General features: G+C 43.3%; 1 protein-coding gene across 1 annotated transcript in view; it reads left to right on the top strand.

Annotated features, from left to right (window-relative positions):
* Window positions 1–19625, top strand: part of DIPK2B (divergent protein kinase domain 2B) — a 49941-nt gene that overhangs the window by 15960 nt on the left and 14356 nt on the right. The gene's annotated exons all lie outside the window — the stretch shown is intronic.

Raw genomic sequence — 19625 nt, forward strand, 5'->3', positions numbered from 1 at the left:
CCAGGTGGGAAGACTCGTTCCAAACAATGAAAGCTTCCTTTACACATACTGGCACCCCATTCTTGTTCACCACTGTTTTGCTCCACCAGATCAAAGAAGACAGACAAACATTATGAACATTGGGGCTTCATTTTTTTATCCACCAAAATTCTCCCCATGGCCTTGGTCTGTAGTTTATTTTCACTTAATACTTTGAAAAATAGAGTTCTCTCCTAAGTTTTTCAATCAAAGTATAACCTATGCTCTTAAATGTGCATATATAACATGTAGAGCTAGATAAATTTTTACACATGTGTTCATTCCTGTAACCACTGTCCACATCAAGATACTGAATATTTCCAGCCCCTCAGAAGGCTCTTTCATGTCCCTTCCCTAAAAAGACTGCCTCTAGGGTGACCAACCATCTGATTTTCTTGACACTAGACTTGCTTCAGCCCTGAAAGTCTCACATTCTGTGAAACCCCTCAGTTCCAGGAAAAATGGAACAATCAATCACCCCACCCATCCCTTCCCAACAGTAACCATTCTGAACTAAATCACCATAAATCAGTTTTACCTGGTTTTGAACTTCATTTAAATGGAATCACACAGTACATCTTCAACATGTTGTCAAGCTATTTAACCATAGTGTTGCATGAATCAGTAGCTTGTTTTTCATTGCAGTAGACTAGTCCATTGTATGATGAAGTCAGTTTATTCATTCTAATGTTGATGAACATCTGTGTTGTATTTAGTTTGGGTTATTGTACATTAAAACTTCTGCAAACATTCTTATCTATGTCAGTTGGTGAACACAAGCATACAGAAAGGATATTTTGGGGTTTTATTGTGTACCTATGGATAGATTTAGTCAATACTGCCCAACAGTTTCCCAAAGTAGTTGTACTGATTTCTTCCTATAAGCAATGGAAGACAGAGTTCCATGGTTCCACATCTTCATCACACTTGATATTGTTAGTTTTTCATTTTAGTCATCTTGGTGAGTGTCTACCAATATCTCATTGTGTGAGCTGAATTTGTATTTTTCTCATAACTTAAAATATAAAGATCCTTTTCATATACTTATCAGCTATTCTGGTTTCATCTTTTGTAAAGTGTTGGCATATGTTGTTTGTCCATTTTTTATTGAGTTGTCTGTCTCATTGCGAAAGTTACATTTATATTCTGGATACAAGACTTTTTGTTGGATATATGTATTACAAATATCTTCTCCCAGCCTATGGCTTGCCTTTTCACTGTCCTAATGGTACCTTTTGATAAATTGACATTCTTAATTTAAATGAAGTCCAGTTTATTAATTATTTTAAATGTCCTAATTATCCTATGGCTACAAAGGTATTCCCCCATTTACTTCTGAAGTTTTCATATATTATCTCTCATACATAGCTCACTAATTTTATGTTCTGCTCTGCCCAGTTTGGGGTTAAATCCAGTCAGTAACTTTGTAATTTCAGATACTGTACCTTGTATTTCTAAACACCAATTTAACTTTTTTTCATAGATTCCAATTCTCTATTGAAATTCTCTCCCTTTCATTATTTTTGTTTGTCTTTTCCTCTATTTTCTTGAAATCTTAATCATAGTTACTTTGACTTCTATACTTGCTAACTTTAATATCTGGATTATCTCTAGTTCTACTTCTGCTTTTATTGGTTGTTTTCTTTTTTCTTTATTTTGTTTTATTTTTAACTCCGATGGGTCTTCATGGCTGCATGGGCTTTTTTCTAGTTGCGGCAAGTGGGAGCTCCTCTTTGTTGAAGTGCACGGGCTTCTCCTTGCGGTGGATTCTCTTGTTGCAGAGCACAGGCTCTAGGCATTTGGGCTTCAGTAGTTGCAGTGTGTGGGCTCAGTAGTTGTAGCTCAAGGGCTTGAGAGTTGGTCTGTTGCTGGGGTCCAGCCCCAGCTGATCCAGGGTATTAGAAGGAGAGACGGCCTAGGCGACTATTTATATGCTAATTAGAGATATAAAGAGTAATAGAATGAGGATAGCTCAGTAGGGAAAATTCAGTGGAGAAAAGAGGCTGAGTAGCTTGGTTTACGCGGGACATCAATAAAACTTCAAGACAAGAAGTTTGCACCACTTACGTAGGCCGCAGGTGCCCTCTCGAATAGCGGAAGGTGCCCCACCCTAGACACCTTCTCAAGTGGGTCTTAGAAGCCCAGGCATAATTAGTAAGCATGGTGGGTTCCGCGCTCCAGATGGAGACTCAGCTGGAAGTTAAAGGGAAGAATGACATGGGGAGACCAAGCGTTGGTGAGCAAGGCCCATAGCTTTATTTTCAACAGGGGTTTTTATACCCTAAGTTACACATAGAGGATAATAGGGGATGCAAAGTCAGCAGTTTTTGATCCTTATCAAAAACTAGGGTTTCTTTCCTGCAAATTTATCATATACAAATGGTTTAGGTGATTTACATCATCTTCTGGCCAGAAGGCCTACTAACATTTTATGACTCTTGACAAGGACTTATCAACAAAGACTTATTTTCTCTAAGAGTAATTATTTTAAGGTTTGGCGCCATCTTCCGAAGATAAAATTGCATTCCTATAGGGAGGATGTGTAATGGGTTTACAACAAAGGAAAGAATTTATTACCTTAAGGGTCTAAAGTTACTAACACCAAGGCCACTACTTATTTTTTCTACATACCAACTATTAATTAATACATATTCAAGGATACAATTCAGGGGATGTGAAAACTTGGCAACAAGCATTGGCTCATCAATGAAATCTTTTACTAGTTTATTCTGACAGTTTCTAACTCTCTGAGAGGCTCTAAGCTATTTGAATATCTTAAGCTTCCTGTGCCTCTTGAGGCTGGGAGACTGTAAACAATCGTATGCATAGCTGTAGGAGTCCGGGTAAACTTGTCAGGCGAGTTAGAGAGCCATCTGAGGGGTTTGGATTTAAACACTCCTAATTGCCCAGGAACTTTATTAATTGGAGCTGTAAGTTAACTCTTTGACAGAGAGAGCGAGATGGTGGTGGGGGACAGCCCCCAGTAAAGTCAGAGGTGAGAGCACAAAGCAATAAAGTAGGCAGACTCTGGTTTTTTGGGGGGTAGATGCTCGAGAATATCCGGGCGGACTCCTGAGGCTCGATCCCGCCTTTGCGTATGCCGATCCTCCTTCCTCATGACTTTTGTCACGAGTGGAATGCCTCATCAGCTCCCGGCAGTCTGTGGCATGTGGAGTCGTCTCAGACCAGGGATTGAACTCATGTCGCTTGCATTGCAAGGCAGATTCTTAACCACTAGACCACCAGGGAAGCCCCTTTTTTTTCTTGATTATCGGGGAAAGGCTACCCACTCCAGTATTCTGGCCTAGCGAATTCCATGGACTGTATAATCCATGGGGTCACAAAGAGTTGGACACGACTGAATGACTTATATTTTCACCATTGGAATGGGATGGAGGAGAACAGGGTACTGGTGTGTTTATTACTCTTAAATCTGATAGAAGTGAAGTATATAATAACTGTAATACAGTGAAGTAAGTGTTCTTTTTGGGTAATTTTTCATTATATGCTGGATTTTAAGGATAACACATGAAAGAGACTCTAAATTATGTTATCTTCTCCTAAAGATTACTGAGCTTTGTTCTAGCAGCCAATGAAATTGATCACCTAAATCCAGGGTTTCCCAATCTTGTCCCTATTGACTCTTGAGGCTGGATCATTCTTTGTTGGGAGGATAGGGTGGGGGCGCTTCCGTACATTGTAAGATGTTTAGCAACATCCACAGCCCTCACCTGCATGGTACCAGTAGGATCACAACTCCCAGTGGTGACAATCCAAATTGTTTCCAGATGTAGTCAAACGTCCCCTGGGGAACAAAACTGCCCCTATGGACCTAACAGAATCATAAGATATTAAGAAGAGATGGCAAGAATACACAGAAGAACTGTACAAAAAAGATCTTCACGACCCAGATAATCATGATGGTGTGATCACTCACCTAGAGCCAGACATCCTGGAATGTGAAGTCAAGTGGGCCTTAGAAAGCATCACTATGAACAAAGCTAGTGGAGGTGATGGAATTCCAGTTGCGCTATCCCAAGTCCTGAAAGATGATGATGTGAAAGTGCTGCACTCAATATGTCAGCAAATTTGGAAAACTCAGCAGTGGCCACAGGACTGGAAAAGGTCGGTTTTCATTCCAATCCCAAAGAAAGCCAATGCCAAAGAATGCTCAAACTACCGCACAATTGCACTCATCTCACATGCTAGTAAAGTCATGCTCAAAATTCTCCAAGCCAGGCTTCAGCAATACATGAACCGTGAACTTCCTGATGTTCAAGCTGGTTTTAGAAAAGGCAGAGGAACCAGAGATCAAATTGCCAACATCCGCTGGATCATGGAAAAAGCAAGAGAGTTCCAGAAAAGCATCTATTTCTGCTTTATTGACTATGCCAAAGCCTTTGACTATGTGGATCACAATCAACTGTGGACAATTCTGAAAGAGATGGAAATACCAGAACACCTGATCTGCCTCTTGAGAAATTTGTATGCAGGTCAGGAAGCAACAGTTAGAACTGGACATGGAACAACAGACTGGTTCCAAATAGGAAAAGGAGTTCGTCAAGGCTGTATATTGTCACCCTGTTTATTTAACTCATATGCAGAGTGCATCATGAGAAACGCTGGACTGGAAGAAACACAAGCTGGAATCAAGATTGCTGGGACAAATATCAATAACCTCAGATATGCAGATGACACCACCCTTATGGCAGAAAGTGAAGAGGAACTCAAAAGCCTCTTGATGAAAGTGAAAGAGGAGAGTGAAAAAGTTGGCTTAAAGCTCAACATTCAGAAAATGAAGAGCATGGCATCTGGTCCCATCACTTCATGGGAAATAGATGGGGAAACAGTGGAAACAGTGGCTGACTTTATTTTTCTGGGCTCCAAAATCACTACAGATGGTGACTGCAGCCATGAAATTAAAAGACACTTACTCCTTGGAAGGAAAGTTATGACCAACCTAGATAGCATATTAAAAAGCAGAGACATTACTTTGCCAACAAAGGTTCGTCTAGTCAAAGCTATGGTTTTTCCTGTGGTCGTGTATGGATGTGAGAGTTGGACTGTGAAGAAGGCTGAGTGCCGAAGAATTGATGCTTTTGAACTGTGGTGTTGGAGAAGACTCTTGAGAGTCCCTTGGACTGCAAGGAGATCCAACCAGTCCATTCTGAAGGAGATCAGCCCTGGGATTTCTTTGGAAGGAATGATGCTAAAGCTGAAACTCCAGTACTTTGGCCACCTCACGTGAAGAGTTGACTCATTGGAAAAGACTCTGACGCTGGGAGGGACTGGGGGCAAGAGGAGAAGGGGACGACAGAGGATGAGATGGCTGGATGGCATCACTGATTCAATGGGCGTGAGTCTGAGTGAACTCCGGGAGTTGGTGATGGACAGGGAGGCCTGGCGTGCTGTGATTCAGGGGGTCCCAAAGAGTCGGACACGACTGTGTGACTGATCTGATCTGATCTGATCTGAGTCAAGAACTGCTGCCTTAATTCTGTTGAGATTGGGTTTGGGACTTTGTTACTGCAGTTCTCTTTCAGTTTTGTCCTTACTCCTAGGACATAGTCCTTGCTGATAGAACACGAGCCTTACTACTAGAATGTGGACTTTTTGAGGTCCAGTCAAAAGCCCAGGGTGCCCACTGAGAAGTCTAGCCCAAACCCCCACCTCTCCAGCACAATGTGGCCTCTAAACTCTGCTCAGTGATACAGCCATCTAATGTGGCCCTAGAGTCCCACCCTGCTCCTACACAGTTTAGGAGTTGGCCAAAGATCTGAAGGAAAACTTTCACATACTTTTTAGGTGCTCCTTCTCTGTGACTTTTCCTGTATGGGACCTTGCCCCCCAGATTCTAGCTACTCAAGTAGCCTCAAATCCTGCTCGCTGGTTCTTCTACCTAGCAGGACTCTGCAGTGAAGCTTGGAAAGTGTCCTCGGGGGAAAACACAGAGAGATATGGGGCTCAGCTCATATGCATCCTTTCTCTCAAGGATCACTGCCTTATGTTGGTCATGGTCCAATGCCCATAGTTGTCTCACATATTTTGTCCAGGTGTTAGAGCTATTTCCATCACAAGGGTAAGCCTGATACCACTTACTCTGTCATGACCAGAACTAGAAATCTCAAAATGATTTCCAGGAGAGGAAAAAGCTAGTGCTGTTGCATTCATATATCCAAATCCAAATATAACTATGAAAACCATCTTCCTTTCTTTTGAAAATCTCACCTTATTCTAAAAACCTTTGGCATTTTGGATGCTATTTCAAGGCTGAAGAAAGCCTGGGGAATACCTATGGCTTTCAGCCCAGCACATGTGAAAGGAATCAAGCCTGTCATGGGAGCCAGTGGAGAATCTGACTTAATAACACAGTTATAGCAGACCATATGGAGAAGGCAATGGCACCCCACTCCAGTACTCTTGCCTGGAAAATCCCATGGACAGAGGAGCCTGGTAGGCTGCAGTCCATGGGGTCGCTAAGAGTCAGACACGACTGAGCGACTTCACTTTCACTTTTCACTTTCATGCATTGGAGAAGGAAATGGCAACCCACTCCAGTTTTCTTGCCTGGAGAATCTCAGGGACGGGGGAGCCTGATAGGCTGCCATCTATGGGGTCGCACAGAGTCGGACACGACTGAAGCGACTTAGCAGCAGCAGCAGCAGCAGACCAGAAAAGCACTTTCCATAGAGTACATGGCATTGGGTTTTTTCTCTTTTCTTTCATTTTCTTTCCTTCCTTATTTCCTCCTTTACTCCCCCACCCCTTCTTTCTCTCTTTCATTCTGTTTTTGCCTCTTCAACCAGACAGAGGGCCACTTGAGGGTAGGGACTGCATCTTATTCATCAATGTCTTCCCTCACACATGTCTGACATGGAGTAGACACTTCATAAATCTTTGGGAAATGAAGGAGTGATCAAATGAGTGAATGAACAAGACCTCATTCACCAATCATTATTCATGGCTTCAGGGTGACTCTCAATCCACACCTGTGCTAACTCCCCAGTCGATCAACTCTGGAGGCAATCAGATTTCAGAGTCTTGGAAAGCCAAGTCTTTCCCCAAGAGAGCATCTTTCCTGGCATGACTCAGGTGTTAACAAGCCTGAAAGTCCCGTGGTTCCTACTCCTTGGAAAATGACTTTTGATACCAAAAATGTCTACCTAATTTGGGTGAGGAGGGATGGTGACACAGTTATCTATTAGCTTCCCTAGGGTTTGATCTCTCCATAGTTATCTTGGAAGAGAGACAGCTGAGGCATTTTGACCCAAAGCATACAAGGGAGAAATAGATAGTTGGCCTCTTGCAGAGGAGGAGGAGTGATCCCTCCAGAGGCTTGTCTGATAGGCTGGCCCAAGCACTTCTGAGGACAGCACCTCAAAGAAAAGGTAATATACCAAATACATTTAGGATGGTTGGGGTCCAGTGAAATACTTCAGTCAGGTTGAAGAAAAGTCACCAAGAGAGAAGCAAAGAAGCCAAGGGTGATGTGGTGCCTTTGGAATGTATCAATGTGACCAAGCAAAAGTCATTCAGTCATGCCCCACTCTTTGAGACTCCATAGTCTGTCCATGGGATTCTCCAGGCAAGAATACTGGAGTGGGTTACCATTCCCTTCTCCAGGGGATCTTCCTGACCCAAGGATCAAACCCAGCTCTCCTGCATTGCAGGCAGATTCTTTACCATCTGAGCCACCAGGCAAGCCCTATAAGCTGAACTACATTTCCCAGAGATCTCTTCTCTCATGTTTCCGGTTAGAGTAGACTACAGAGATTCTATTAGGAGTTTGAGAGAGTGGAAGGGCAATAGTGGCCATTCTGTGGCTCACACACATTGTTGTCCCGGCTCCCCTCACTGGGGTGAGGCAGCAGCCAGGCCTGCAGCTTTGCTTTCTCTTGGTTCCTCCTTCAGCTTCTCTGACTCCAGGGTAGGGTTAGCTCCACACCAAAGGGCCCCAGCTTCTGCAGGTCTCGACACTATCAAACTCAAGGGCAATAAGAACTGACATGGGTTTCAGTTCATCCTCATGAGCTCCATCCATCTTGTGCTTATGGATTCAACCCTGTCCTTGATCTTCCCCCATTTTGCATCTGTCTTTCTTTCTCAAGTGCCTGCCTATGGACTTCAAGCTCCAGTATCATATAGGAGAATAGCTGCCTTACAGAGGCTATTTAACCTACATGTACAATTCTGTAAGTTCAAATCCCGTTTTTTTTTTTTTTTTTAAATCTAGTGATTCTGCTTCTCTGATTGAACTCTGACTGATATAGGTGGTATAACCTCAACAGAGGTACGTGCTAAGTCACTTTAGTCGTGTCTGACTCTTTGTGAACCCATGGACTGTAGCCCACCAGGCTCCTCTGTCCATGGGGATTCTCTAGGCATGAATACTGGAGTAGGTTGCCATTTCTTTCTCCAGGGGATCTTCCAAACCCAGGAATCAAACCTGCGTCTCTTACCTTTCCTGCATTGGCAGGCAGGTTCTTTAGCACTAGCACCACCTGGGAAGAGGTGAATCTTCCTGCAATGCAGGAGAACCCAGTTCGATTCCTGGGTCAGGAAGATTCCCTGGAGAAGGGATAGACTATCCATGCGTATTCTTGGACTTTCCTGGTGGCTCAGATGGTAAAGAATCTGCCTGCAATGTGGGAGACTTGGGTTCTATCCCTGGGTTGGGAAGATCACCTAGAGGAGGGCATGGCAACCTACTCCAGTATTCTTGCTTGGAGAATCCCCATGGACAGGGGAGCCTGGTAGGCTACAGTCCATGGGGTCACAAAGAGTCTGACACAACGGAGTGACTAAGCACACACACACACATACACACACCAGGACTTCCATTTCATTGAGTTTCTATTAACCTCTCCCTACTGGGAAGAGCAGCTGGGGCTAAAAACTAGCCTGGTAATCCCTCCCCCCAGGCAAGCTTGAGGCTGGTTTGAAGGTTTTCCTGATAATCAGAATTCTATCTGGGCTTCCTGAACCACCAGACCTTTGCACAGCAGAAGCCACTGAACTTCAGTGGAAATTTCTGCAAGTTTGCATGCACAAATGAGTTGTCAGAAGCACTTGGCTTCCTATATTTTGATTTAAAAAGAAAGAGAGAAACAAACAAAAAAAAATAGCAACCTATAAAATGAAATGGCCCAGGGGAGAATTATGACCAACCTTGGTGTACCTGAATCAAAATGACAAACCATGAAATAATGTGTTTTACTCTGTGTCAGCTGCCCTGCCTGTCCCAACTATCAGCTGAATTGCCTGCCACAATGATTATTTCATCTGCCACAGTGAAAATCTTGGAGCAGGCCACAAAGACTTCAGTGGCAAAGCCTCTGGGACCCTGGAATGCAGGAAGATGGAGGATGAGGTGGGAAGAAAGAGATAGACTCTTATAAGAGGAAAAAGCTAGTTACCGCTTCCACCAGCAGGGTCACTCAAGGTGTTGACTACCTCATAGACGAAGAGGCCATGATCGCCACCAAGGGAGCCTCTGGCTGCCAAAGGTTTGACAGTAAGAGACACAGTAAGGGACAGTAAGCAAGAGGAGGTAGCCCTGACCAGGGCAGATCTGCCAGAGAATAAATGAAGAGTGTCTGGGCAAAGCCATGAAAGTGAGAATAAGATGTAACTGTGGAAAGTGGCAAATGTCACAACCCATGATTATAGTATGTGTCAAGAGCAGTGGGTGGATGTAATGGTAGGTCTGGGGCAGGGGGGTGGGAGGCTACATTTTATTCTGTAAGACAGTGGTTCTCACACTTGAGCAAGCATCAGAATCCCCTGGAGGATTGGTTAACACTGGCATTGCTGGGTCCTAGCCCCAGAGCTGCTGACTCAGCAGGTCTGGTACAGGGTTTGAAAACTGGCATTTCTAAAGAAAAGTGATTTAAAGACAGTGGCTCTTTCCACGAATGGGACCTAAAAGTGGTATGTGGGGTGGATGGGCAAGGGAGTGAGGTCAGTGAGGCTGTGTGGCAGAAATAGGACAGGGCCCCCAAAACACAGCTGCTTGTGAAGAAAATAGGGAGGAGAGGCTGAGTTTCAATGCAAGAAAGCAGTACCATCTGACCTGGAACTTAGGCCTGAGTTCAAATCCTGACTCCACCACTAAGTAGGGTTCCTCAGTGGAAGACAGCTCCTAGTCAGAAGCCTGCTAGGTGGGTGCTGATCTGAGAGGAAAATCGGCCAAGTGATCTTTAGTGGCCTGGCCACCTACCCATGGGTTGCAGGAGGCCACGGGCTGTGCACCCTCTTCCCCCAACCACAAAGCCAACTCCCAACCCTTGGATTTCCTGTCTGAGTTCCCAGTGTAACCAATCCCTATGTCTGCTTGGCAACTCCAAAAAGGGGACAAGATGATAACACTCATTCCCCAACCCTTCTCTCTAAAGTTCCTTCCATAGCTCCCTCACCAGGGTTTCTTGGGGCTCCCAACTGTTTTTTCCAAATTTAAAGACAGTCCTGGGTCAACCAAAGTCACAGCACGGAGTTCATTTGTTTGACCCTCCAAAGGCTACCTTGTTTCCTACTCAGAGATCCAACTTATTGTGAAATTTAGGGAAGGGGGATATTCCCTTTGACCCTGTTGATCTCTGGAACTGATAACACTACCTTATGTTTACAAAGCACTCCACAGCGTGTAAAACAAAATGAGATGTTTATCATACTTTCGGGAAAGTCATATCAGGTATCTACAATGTCCAGACAGCCAGTTAGAGCCAGGCAATGGAGTCATGTATCTGGACCATAAAGAAAGCTGAGTGCCAAAAAATTGATGCTTTTGAACTGTGGTGTTGGAGAAGAGTCTTGAGAGTCCCTTGGATTGTAAGGAGATCAAACCAGTAAATCCTAAAGGAAATCAACCCTGAATATTCATTGGAAGGACTGATGCTAAAGCTGAAGCTCCAATACTTTGGCCACCTGATGAGCAGAACCGACTCATTAGAAAAGACCCTGATGCTGGAAAAGATTGAGGGCAGGAGGAGAAGTGGGTGACCAAGGACAAGATGGTTGGATGGCATCACCAACTCAAGGGACATGAGTTTGGGCAAACTTCGGGAGATGGTGAAGAACAGGGAATCCTGGTGTGTTGCAGTTCATGGGGTGGCAAAGAATTGGACACGACTTAGTGACTGAACAACAACAACAATCATATCCTCATGAGAGATGAGGAAACAGCCTCAGAGAGGGAAAGAAATTTGCCTAAAGGCATACCCTTGGGCCAGCTAAGCCCAGGGGGAGCACAAGCTGGGGGAGAGTGTCAGTAATGCCTAACGTGGCTCCCGACAGAAGAGGTGACTGAGGTCACAAATAGACACAACATAATACATGTTGGAGATCACACTGACAATTGCACAACTTGACATGGTGAATCAAATATGGAAGAGATCAGCCATTAAGATAAGAAAGTCAAAAATAGCTCCAGATATTCTTAACTTGGAAGACTGGGAGAAGGGTCACTAACAGAAGTGAGAAAACTGGGAAAGGTCCTATCTTTGGGGTAAATAATAGCAAATAGTCATAGAGCCCTTCCCATGTGTCAGACACTTTTTCCAAAGATTTGACCTTCCCAACACCCTGATGAGGTAGGTACCATAATTATTAGAGCAACCATACATTCAGGTTTGCCAGAGATAGTCCCAGCATATGCCATCTGTCCTGATCGAATAACAAGTATCATCCCATTCAATCTCAAAAATATCCAGGTTTAGAAGATAAGAGTCCCCTTAATTATTATCCCTCAGTTACACATGAGGAAACTAAGGCATAGATCATTTGAAGAAATTTTTCCAGGTCATGTGGTTGTTAAATGACAGCTGGTATTAGAGGTAACTTGCCTCTAAAAGACATGCTTGTAACTATTTTGTCAAGTGCACGCGCTAAGTCGCTTCAGTCGTGTCCTACTCTTTGCAACCCCATGGACTGTAGCCCTCCAGGCTCCTCTGTCCATGGGATTCTCCAGGCAACAAGAATACTGGAGTGTGTTGCCATTCCCTTCTCCAGGGGATCTTCCCAAACCAGGGATTGAACCCACGTCTCTTATGGCTCCTGAATTGGCAGGCAGGTTCTTTACCACTAGCACCACCTGGGGAGCCCCACTGCCTCTCAAAGTTGCTACTGAATCCAGTTTGTCACCTTTGCAGTTGGGTTGCCACCTACCCAGGCCAATGGATTCCAGGATGAAATAAGAGGGGAGCAGGCAGTGGCCTGGAGAGGTTAGATATGCAGAAGATCCACCAGGAGGCACTGCTAGAAGCAGGAGACAGGATAAAGCCACATAACCACCCAAGGGGGATCCCAGCAGGGAATCTCCATTACTCCTCTCCTGGGAATCCTCTCCATCGACTTAAACAGAACTTATCAAACATTCCATCAGGGCTCAACCCAGAAACTCTGCGGAGTATCAAGAATCTAAACAAACAGAAACCCCACCCAAAGAAAGGATGTTGCAGAGCTAGAGGCTCTGTTTTATGTGGAAATGAGAGCTCTGTCAGAGACAGGCGTTCCTGTGCAAGGGAAATGTTTAATAGCCCTCGCCCCGCCCAACCAAGTCTGTTTAGTTTTTAATTTAATGTTGTTTTAACATCTAGTCACCCCTCCGAGGTATGTTATCCACTCTGAGGTGATCCAAGGTAAACTCCAGATTCTGGATTCATTCTTGGCTGACTCCCTGTCCTTGCTTCTACCCTTTGTGACTAGCTTTCCTTCAGGGACTAAACTGCAGGGAACCTAAATTGATCCGTAACAGAGAGAAGCTTCCTGGGCGGGGGCCGGGGGGAAGGGGCCTATTGTAAAGCTACCATAGCTTATGGATTTCAAAGCAAAACTGAAACGATTTGGGGACCATCTATTGTACAAAATTCCCTCCCTCCTCTAGTACCAATAACAGCGGCTGAGACAAGCTGTGTCATAAAGTAACATAAAACGTTGTTTTATGAGGACATTTTTGGATGCTTTAATCATCCGTATGGTTTCTCCAAGATAATCACTGTGGTGGCCAGCATTTGTAGAATGAAAAGTTAGCAAACTAAGAAACCTCACATCAAGTCTGTATTTCAGATTAAAAAAAAACCAAACAAACAGGAAGCACTTTAATAAAAGGTGGGAGAAAAAAATCCATCTACTGGAGTAGGAAAAGAACCATGAGCTGTTTCTCTCAGTATCATAAACCAAACAGGGATTTTCATGGTTTTGAATACAATGCAGCTTGAAGAAATGTTCAAGCAACTTTTGGCTTAATTATCCACAACCAATACAGTTATTGAATTGTCATTGTTCTAATCAAGACAACTGATTAACTCTGATACATAATTAACCTAACCCTGCTTCACAAGCATATTTAACAACTAAATCATGTGAAAAGTGTTGAGTCGTGCAACCAGAAAGACAACTCACACGTTTATTAGCCCTAGAACTTTCTCTTCTCCCTGGGTGCTAGGAGCTTGACAAAAATAAATTCACTAAATGTAAAAACTCATTTGTTCAAGATTTCCCTCAGCTTTCCAAACTGAGCTGGCCAGAGAAACCTTACTGGAAAAGCTAACTTCAGATATTTTTTTTTCCTGGCATCACTACATGTGTGTATTCATACATACCCACACAGAACAGTGGTGGCCTCTGTGATTTTTTTTTTACTTTCACACTGTATACTTCCATAGTGTTTTAGTATCTCACAATGAACATGCTCGAGATGGCAAACTTTAGAAATGTCTATCCTCTTGGTGCATGGAAAAAAGTACACAGGCTGACCATTCTCTACAGACAGCGTGGGCACCGCCTGTGTTCTGATCCACCAATGGGGAAGATGGTGGTAGCCCTTACCCTTGGAAAGAGTAAGGAGGGGAATAAAGTGATTGGAGTCAGCACATCTGATATCATCTTCAGATGTGTGTCATAATTTGCAAACATAATTTTTATTTGTCTTATTTTTACGTTCTTTAAAGCCTTAGGACCGAAGAACAGATCCTATCTGAGAAGTGAAAATCAACTCTCATTTTAACATGAAACTCTCCATTAGTCAGTTGTATGTGTCCTTGGAAAGAAGCTCAGATTCCTGAATTAAACTGTGCCTTTAGTTAGCACTGTGACCATAACTTGCTGACTTCCAATCTTAAAAGGAAGCCAACTTCTTGTCTTAGATTTTTCTTTCTAAAAGCAGCTAGTGTTCTTTCTTCTACACATTTATTTCCATCAGAACAAGTGTATTCAGTGGTGGTAAATTTTTGCCTTTTTCAAAAAAATAATATTGGCTATATTCCCTGTGGTGTATACAATGTACCCTTGTAGCTTATTTTATGCATAATAGTTTGTACCCTCTTAATCCCCAACCCCTGCATTGCCGCTCCCTACTTCCCTCTCCCCACTGGTAACCACTAGTTTGCTCTCTCTATCTGTGTCTTTTTTCATATTCACTATTTTGTCTTTTTTTTTTTTTTTTAGATTCCACATGTAAGTAACAAATCATATAGTATCTGTCTTTCTCTGACCAACTTATTTCACTTAGTATAATGCCCTCCCAGGTGGGAAGTATAAGCCCTTAGTATAAGGGCTTCCCAGGAGGCACTAGTGGTAAAGAATCCACCTGCCAATGCAGGAGACATAAGAGACACAGGTTGTATCCCTGGGTCGGGAAGATCCCCTGGAGGAGGGCATGGCAACCCACTCCAGTATTCTTGCCTGGAGAATCCCATGGACAGAGGAGCCTGGGGGGCTGCAGTCCATAGGGTCACACAGAGTCGGACACGACTGAAGGGACTTAGCACACAATGCCCTCCAAGTTCCTCCATGTGGCTGCAAATGGTAAAATGTCATTCTTTTATGGCTGAGTAGTATTACATTGTGTGTGTGTGTATATATATATATACACCACTTTATCCATTCATCTGTTGATGGACATTTAGTTTGCTTTGTAAATCTTTGCTTTTTAAGTAGCATTTGCTTTGGAGAAACAGCTAAAAACCATCCAGAACCAAGTGAGATCATTAATATGGGAAATGAACTTGAGGATAATATGCACCCATAAGCAACATGGTCTTTAACAAGCTACTTCCCTTTCTTGTTCCTTACCTTAGTATTCTCATCTGAAAAATGGGAATATTTTACCAGATCTCTTGATAACGCAGTCTACCATTTGCACTGGCCAGCACAAGGTGCAAAAATTAATGTTACTGCATTTCCAACAAATCCTTTAAGCTCTTTTCAAAATCAATCACTTTAAATTTCCAGGAGCATCACAGAGCAAGAGAGAACTAAAGGCTAAGAGTTCTTGTATGCCGGGATAATGTCTGTGTAAAGGCTTGCCATATGGCCTGACATTTGGAACTTCCAGAAAGTGTTACCCTCCTTTCCCGAACTGTGTCCCATCAACCATGGCTTGGAACTTAAGTCCTAGGGCAATTCTGGCAAGGTTACTGAAGGTCCACAGAACTTCTAAGTTGTGGTCTGCTTTGAGGAAACCCCCTTCCTGCTCCCTTGACTCTCTTATCTCTGGCTCCTAGGGAGAACAACAAGCAGAACTCTTTTAAGTTTTTAAGGACCTCCATCAGAGTCACAAAGTCATTTGTCTAACAATTTCGCTTTCATGCTTTTGTTCTGGTAAGAACCCTTTACATGAGGACACTGCTGATTGCTGGTGATTTTGTTGAACAAACACAGGCAAGGATGTGGATTTAAGCCAACTGAGGGTCAAACAGCTCATTGGGGAAGTTATTTCTGGTGTACTCAGATTTCACTAGAAGCTTCAAAAGTGAAAGCAAATCTAGATTTCCTTCTCAGTTGCTATTGTTTCCGCAGAGAGCAAGTGCTTTTCCCTTGGCACCAGTGTATAATATGTGTGTGTATATAATATATATATGTAATGCATGTATTGTATAATGATAGTATATTATACAAATATACAATATTAATAATTTGTTAACCAATATTAATACAGTATAAATTATTAATATAATAAATTTTATAAAAAATAATTATATGTAATGTAATTATATATGACATATATGATATATTTGTGCACACACACACACACATATATGTAAACAGATTTATTTTAAGAAATTGGCTTATGAGATTGAGGAGACTGGCAAGTCCAAAATCCATAGGACGGGCCAGCAGGCTGGAGACCCTTGTGCAGGACCTGATGTTATAGTCCACAAGTGGAATTTCTTCCTTTTCAAGGAAACCTTAGTTTTGCCCTTAAGGCCTTTCAACTTCTTGGATCAGGCCCATTCACATTATCAAATACAATCTCACCTCCTTTAAGTCAACTGACTGTAGATGTTAACCTCCTGTACAAAGTTTCTTCACAGCAACACCTAGATTAGTGTTTGATTGAATAACTGGACACCACAGCCTAGCCAAGTTGACACATAAAACTGACCATCACAATGATATACCCATTCTATTTCATTGACTGTTTTATAGACTGTTAGGGACTGTGGTAGAGAAGCTTGACAATCACTCAGTACCGCCTTGCACTGAAGGTCCCTGTAAAGTGACAATGCAGCAGAGCAAAAGCCTGGTCCCTATCACTGCACCATGAAGACCCTGACCTACCAATGGCACCGCCAGGAAATACAAGGATGAGGAAACTGGGCATGAGGAGGGAGGGGCGACGGAAGCTCAGGGTTTGGTTTTCTTTTTGTCTTTCACTGGAAGGTGATGTGTTAGCCCTGTTGCCCATGTATAGAGAATGGAGTAGTGACTTGGAACCTCCAAAGTAATGGGAAATCCAGAATGAGTCATTATTTTATTGGAAATGTTTAGTGTCCTACTTCTGTTTGCCATTGGCCAATGTCACTGTGGGCTTGCACGTGGCCATCACACAACAAACAGAAGTTTACAGAGCCCCAATCTGTGAGTGGGGCCTTGGGAAGCAGTTGCCTCCACCTTTAAGGGAGACTGGGGTACCAGATGGTTTTAAAGCCTCTTTTGGTGATAATTCTAGAAGTGGCCCTGAACCTTTTCAGCAAATATATCAATTATTTATTGCTGAATAACGACTCACTTCATAACTAGGGGCTTAAAACAACAGCAATCATCAATTTTCCTCATGAATATTCAATTTCGGTAGGGCTTGGTAGGAAAACTCCCGAGGCCCCACACAGCATCAACTAGGATGCTCAATACAGCATTGGAGGAGCCATTCCCAACATGGCTCAGTCACTTGTCTGGCAAGTTGGGCTGGCTGTCAACTAGGTACTCAGCTGAATGAGGGCTAAGGATCTTGCTTTTTCTCCAAGTAGCCTGGGTTTCTGTACAGCATGGTGGTTGGGTACAAGAGAGAGCCAAGTAGAAGTTGTATCTCCTTTTATGGCCAAGGCTCAGAAACCATATAGCATCACTCCCATAAACTTTCCAGTCACTGGAAGTGAGTCACCAAAACCAGTCTGTACTCCAGGGGAGAACTAGACTCCACCTGGATGGGAGGCATGTCTTCTGCTCCAAACCTTTTCTGTTTTTCTCTCTTGGTAATGCTTTTAAAAACTAATGAATTTCTTTCCTCCAACCTCCCACCCTTTCCCACCCCTCTAGGTTGTTACAGAGCCCCAGTTTGGGTTCCCTGAGTCATACAGCAAATTTCCACTGGCTATCTATTTTACATATGTTGGTGTATATACTTCCATGCTATTCTCTCCATATACCTATAGCTAATTCGTGTTGCTGTATGGCAGAAATTAACCCAATATTATACAGCAATTATCTTTCAATTAAAAAAATAAATTAAAAAAAAGAATTTCTTTAAATAAAGTTTTTAAAGTGTGAAAAAAAAAATTTCTTGGAAATTCCAAGAATGGGCTCTTTATTCCATGCTGTCATAGCATCACTAAGGTTTTTGCACATCTTGTTCCTTCTGCACAGATACCCTCCCCACCTCTTTGCAGGCTCACTCTATTCTTGCTTCAGGCCTCCACTCAGACTTCACTGTCTTCCAAGAAGCCTTTGAGGGGCCCACAAAAATGTTTTGATTTCCTTCAAAATCAGAAGAAAAATAATCTTTTAGGCCTAAGAACATGTTTGAATGTATAATATTAATGTATTTATCTTTATACCAATGCAGTTGTAAAATATCATTTTAAGCATTTTTTATGGAGAAAGGGGCCCATGAAAACAAAGGATTTTGTACCAATGCTTCCAAAAGCTTTAATGTGGCCCTGCACCCATGGGCTCCCACAGCTCCCTGACCTCAGGCCAGTCATTAGCACTCCCTACACCATATAGTAACTGCTGGGCATTTGACGGTCTCTCCTACTTGGTGGCTCAGATGGTAAAGAATCTGCCTGCAATGCAGGAGACCTGGGTTTGATCCCTGAGTCAAGAAGATCCCCTGGAGAAGGAAATGACAACCCACTCCAGTATTGTTGCCTGGAGAATTCCATGGACAGAGGAGCCTGGTGGGCTACAGTCCATGGGGGTCACAGAGAGTAGGACATGACTGAGCCACTAACAACTGTCAACTGCCCAGTTGACAGGCCTGGAAGGGCAGTGTCTGCTGTGGCCCCCCCTTACATCTACAGTGCCTAGAATACAGCCTGGTCTTTGGTGGATTCTCTGCAAACATTGGTAGGTGAATGAATGAATGAGTGCTCTGAGCTTACTCAAATACAGAGTTACAACCCCAGTAAAGATAAGGATGCAGGTCCTACCTGGCTCCACCTACCTACCTCTCACCTGGTGTACTGTGTCTTAGTACAAATACTAGGTATGTGTGACCTGAGGAAACTCACTTAATCTCTCTAAATCTCAGTATTGCCATCCACAAAATGGGCAATAGTAGTATCTACCTTATTAGGTTCTTGGAAGAAGGAAATGAAAGAACACACTACCTGTGAGGGTCTTAGAACAGCGCCTGTTGTATAGTAGGCACTCAATAATTATTACCTACTATTATCATTGTTTTATGGCCAATACCTCTCCCAGAGGTATTTTTTATTTACAAATCAGCTCTTGGAAAAGAGAAGAAGAAATTACTTACCTCCAACCCTAACCATCAGGCTTCTCAGGTGGCTCAGTGGTAAAGAACCTGCCTACCAATGCAGGACACATAAGAGACACGGGTTTGATCCCTGGATTGGAAAGAGTCCCTGGAGGAAGTCATGGCAACCCACTCCAGTATTCTTGCCTGGAGAATTCCATGGACAGAGGAGCCTGGTGGGTTACAGTCCATAGGGTCACGCAGAGTCAGACATGACTGAAAGTGACTTAGCACGCACACACGCACACAACCCTGCCCCAACAATGACTATCTTTAATGGCAGAATTTCAGGCCGTGCAAGAAAAGATTATCAGAAGCAGAGATTGTCTCATAGCTTCAAATTATCTTCTATGGTCTCCACCTGGGTAGCTTATCAGGTTGAGGGAGGGGCAAGGCCTACCACAGGGGAAAAGGCCTGGATGTTAGCGTCTATCAGATTGGGTTCTGTCCTGGCTTGGGGTGTTGTAACAGAAGACCATAGACTAGGTGAGCGAAAAACAAAATTGTATTTCTCACAGTTCTGGAGGCTGGGAAATCCAAACTCAAGGTGCTAGCCAATTGATTGCTGGTGAAGTCTCTCCTCCTGGTTTGCAGACAGCCATCTCCTCATGGTCTCCTTGGGGTGATGGAG

This window comes from Bos indicus, chromosome X (genome assembly GCF_029378745.1).
Source record: "Bos indicus isolate NIAB-ARS_2022 breed Sahiwal x Tharparkar chromosome X, NIAB-ARS_B.indTharparkar_mat_pri_1.0, whole genome shotgun sequence".
Classification (NCBI taxonomy): domain Eukaryota; kingdom Metazoa; phylum Chordata; class Mammalia; order Artiodactyla; family Bovidae; genus Bos; species Bos indicus.